This window comes from Lucilia cuprina, chromosome 3, assembly GCF_022045245.1.
Source record: "Lucilia cuprina isolate Lc7/37 chromosome 3, ASM2204524v1, whole genome shotgun sequence".
NCBI lineage: Eukaryota > Metazoa > Arthropoda > Insecta > Diptera > Calliphoridae > Lucilia > Lucilia cuprina.
In genome coordinates, this window is record NC_060951.1 from 31822083 (window position 1) to 31827059 (window position 4977).

Genomic DNA, 4977 nt, shown 5'->3' on the forward strand with positions numbered 1-4977 from the left:
CTATAGTCTAGTCTATAGTCTAGTCTATAGTCTAGTCTATAGTCTAGTCTATAGTCTAGTCTATAGTCTAGTCTATAGTCTAGTTTATAGTCTAGTCTATAGTCAAGTTCATAGTCCAGTCTATAGTCTTAATTATAGTCTAGTCTATAGTCTAGTATATAGTCTAGTCAATAATCTAGTCCATAGTATATTCTATAGTCTAGTCCATAATAAATTCTATAGTCTAGTCTATAGTCTAGTCTATAGTTTAGTCTAAAGTTTAGTTTTTAGTTTAGTTTATAGTTTAGTTTATAGTTTAGTTTATAGTCTAGTCTATTGTCTAATATATAGGCTAGTGTATAGTCAAGTCTATAGTTAGTCTTTATTCAAGTCCATAGTCTAGTCTATGGTCTAATCTTTAGTCTAGTCTATAGGCTGGTCTATAGCCTAGTCTAAAGTCTATTCTTTAGTATGGTCTGGTCTACAACTTTATATTGAATTCGTTTAAAGCTCTGTCCAATTTATACAAAATTTCTTCTTTGTGCCAATATTACTGTTGATTTGTTTGTTAGTGCCTCCATCATTCGATGCTGCTACTCTGATGATAATGATGATGATGACGATGCCGCTGGCATTGGTTGTGGTGTTTTTCTTTTGTGATTATTTATCTAGTGGTTGTGCCTGCCTCCCTCTTAATAGCTAATAATATTTTGTTATTTTTGTGTGTAATTATTCGCGTAATATTTTCTTTATTTGGTTTGATGTTTTTTTTTTTTTTTTGATTTTAATAATATTTAAACATTTAAATTTATGGACGTTATTTCAGCCAGTGGTACTCAAACGGTAGGGAGCTTAAATAGATTTTAAACTAATTAATGTTAAATGTAAACTACAGCAACATGCAATTAATTAGTAGGCATAGTGGGCTAATTGCCAAATATTTGATAAGGTTCAGGGATGGAAAATTTAGTAGTATTTTTATTTGCTTTATTTTTTATTTTTTTTTTTATTTTAAAGACAATGCTACAGTGATTTTATAGATAAGATTTAAGGGGAAGTCAGACAGAACAAGTTAATATCAAGCTCATAAACACGGACTATATATGTACATGGTCGTCTTGATAGAAATTTCAGAATATAGTAAAATTTTTTGCGATATATTACTTATGAGAATCACTGTATTGAATTGTATAAACATTAATTACATGAAAATTTACAGGTCAGTTGGCATTGCTTCAGTGCAACAAAATTATTAATAAGAAATTTTCGTTGGCAAAAAATAAATACAATTACTTACATAAACAATAGAAAAAGTAATAATTGCAACAAATTAAAAAGTAGAAAACTGAAAATGTACAGATATTGTGAATAATTGAAAATAATTTGACAAAGGAAAATATTTTCTTTCGAACAACAATGGAGTCTATGAGCATGTAATACAAATGTTAGCCAAATATTTGTTTACTAATTACATTTAATTACAGTGCATTAAAATAAATATATTTCAAACAGATACAATTTTGAATCTATTAAATAAACACACAAAATTTAAATCAGATGATCTATATGTAAGTAATTAATTTCTGTTTCAACGGCATAAAATACCTCTCTCGTTTTATTAAAAGTAAGAATAATAAGAATTGCAATATAATTCCGAATAATATGCTTAAATAAAAATATCCTAATTAAAACTAATTGCATGCACATTTTAAATAAATGCTATTATTTAACTCAAATAAATTATTTTATTATTCAAATAAAATGAAGTCTGTAGTCTAGTATTATCTATATTCTAGACTATAGTTTAGTCTATAATCTAATCTATACTCTAATCTATAGTCTATTCTATAGTCTAGTCTATAGTTTAGTCTATAGTCTAGTCAATAGTCTAGTCTAGTCTATAGTCTAGTACATAGTCTAGTCTATAGTCTAGTCTATAGTCTAATCTATAGTCTAATCTATAGTCTAATCTATAGTCTAATCTATAGTCTAGTCTAAAGTCTAGTCTAGTCCATAGTCTAATCTATAGTCTAGTCTAAAGTCTAGTCTAGTCCATAGTCTAGTCTATAGTCTAGTCTATAGTCTAGTCTATAGTCTAGTCTATAGTCTAGTCTATAGTCTAGTCTATAGTCTAGTCTATAGTCTAGTCTATAGTCTAGTCTATAGTCTAGTCTATAGTCTAGTCTATAGTCTAGTCTATAGTCTAGTCTATAGTCTGGTCTATAGTCTAGTCTATAGTCTAGTCTAAAGTTGAGAATTGGGCAACTAGTAATTTTAAACTTTTTTTTAACCCACCCATGTTTGGTGTGTTCATGTGAGTGATGAAATATCATTTCATCACTCACTTGTAATTATGTAGGATTTTAGTAAAAAAACATTTAAACTCAAACATGAATGCTCCTTTTATATTGTTAATATAACCCTGACCTAAAGTATTAAATATAAAAAAAAAATTATAATATATTTGAATAAATTTCTTTTAAGTATTTGTTCAGAGAAAATACATATGTTTTTTAATGACATAAACAAATACAAAAATTTCTACTTCTGTGTGTTTATTTGTAAGCAATTTTTTACAAAAATAGTGGAAAGCAGAAAAAGACAAAATTCTATAGAAAGGAAGTGCATTATCAGTAGGGAGAAGACAAATGTTATAAACTTCAGTATAATTTTTTATATGCTTAAAACAAAAAATTTTTTAATTTTGGAAATGCGATTTTTGGTCTGTACTCGGATGAGTACGACGGGACAATATAACGGTATAAATACAAATAAATTAAAAAAAATGTTTAAAACCAATTTTTAATATTTTTTTTATATTTTGGTATGTTCTTACATAAAAAATCTAATTAATTATTAATGTATTGAAATTCTCTGTGAGTTACCGTATTCAGTGCACTCTTTTGACACTTTATTGATATTCGTGCTAAAAAAAATTTATTTAATTTATGAAATGGGATGTATTCTGTACTGGCACTGCTATCATACAATTCCCATTGACCAATAATATTGTCTGGTATATCCAGTAATTAACAGTATTTATCAATTCTTTTCTCATATATTTTTTGGCAATATTTGAAAAAGTAATTAAAAAAATTTAAATGTGAATTGATTTTATTATAATGATAATCAGTAGCATCTACAAGCCTTCAAAAATTTTTATCAAAGATTAAATAAACATCCTTTAAAGATAATTAAGATATATGAAAGATATGTAGTAAGGTAAATATAAGATTATAATTTCCACAATATCATTTTCTTAAGATGCTAGATACCATGGGGATTTTATGTTTACAACGCGCAAAGGAGGATGAATATATATACATCAAATCCTAAGATATACACCTTGGGGTCTATCGGGCCTGTTGTGCGATCCTTAACCAGAGCTACAGGTAGGAATCAAACCTAATACCTCCGGTCTACCAGACTAGAACTAGTTCGTTAGTTAGTTAGTTAGTTAGTTAGTTAGTTAGTTAGTTATTTAGTTAGTTTATTAGTTAGTTAGTTAGTTAGTTAGTTAGTTAGTTAGTTAGTTATTTAGTTAGTTAGTTAGTTAGTTAGTTAGTTAGTTAGTTAGTTAGTTAGTTAGTTAGTTAGTTAGTTAGTTAGTTAGTTAGTTAGTTAGTTAGTTAGTTAGTTAGTTAGTTAGTCAGTAAGTTAGTCATTTGGTCCTACTCAGTCTGCAGTTCCTTTGAATTTTGCGTTTTTATAAATAATTCCTTTTTTGTTTCAGTCTGCAGTTCCTTTGAATTCTGTGTTTTTATAAAAATTTCCTTTTTTTGTTTCAGTCTAGTAAAACTACAACAACTACAATAATAAAATTTTTTATAATTTTGTCTCAAAAATCTTATTACAATTTTCTGTGAAAGTGAAAACAAATTAAATATACAGGATTGCTGTGGATGCTTTTGTCTCTTTGTAACTTTGTCATAAATAATTATTTCAACAATTTTAGAGAGAATCATATTAAATGTACACAATTCTGATAGTTTTATTTAACTTATTTTTTAGGGAAAATTTTCATAAAAGAAAAGTTTTTTTTTATTAAAGTTTGTTAGAGAATATTTTCTATATAATTTTATTTAATTGTAAAATAATTTCAATATAATAGCATTTTAAGCAATTATATACAATTGAGAAAAATTTTGGTTTTAGTTTATTAATTTAATGAACATTTAACCACATTTTAGAAACTGACTTGCAATATTAATAAATTATTGACAAATTTCCTAAAACTCCTATTGTTCTTATTTTTTTTTTTTTTTGTGTTCAATATATTTTTGTGTTTTAATCCTTTCGCATCACATTTTCGGTATATAATGTGCGTAATTTTATCTAGAATTATTTTACTTTTTCATTTCTGTTTATGCAATAGAAATCTTTAACAATAATGTGCAACTATCGTAATATTATTTCTATATTTTATTTTCTAAATCAAGGTTACAACAGTTTGTGTGCGTTTTTTTTTTTCTTAATAAAACTGATAATGATATCTCAAGGATAAAGGATGTAGGAAAACTTGTTTAGTATTTGGTGTTGTTGTTGTTTCTTGTGTACGATTGTAGCAGAAATTCTATTTTATATAAATTCTAAAGGGATTTAAACAAACATAAAATAATCTCTCGAGCTTAACAGCTTGATAAATACCTTTGAGGATTAAGTTTGAATAATAATATTTGGTTTAATTTAAAAATTATAAAACAGAAATGGTTATGAATGAGGTTAGAGTAGAGGTTATAGATGTAACTAGACCAGTCTATAGGCGAATTTTTAGACGACTTAATAGAGGAGAATTTAAAACAATTTATAGACGACTTTTTTCTACAGTTAATTTACGATATTTAACTCCAGCTTATCGTCAATAATTAATATAGTTATAGACTTAAATTTAGTCGAGTTTGTAGTCCAGAATTTCGTCGATTTTATAGACTTAAATTTAGTCGAGTTTATATACTAGACTTAAGTCGACAATAGAATATAATTTAGTCGAACTTATAG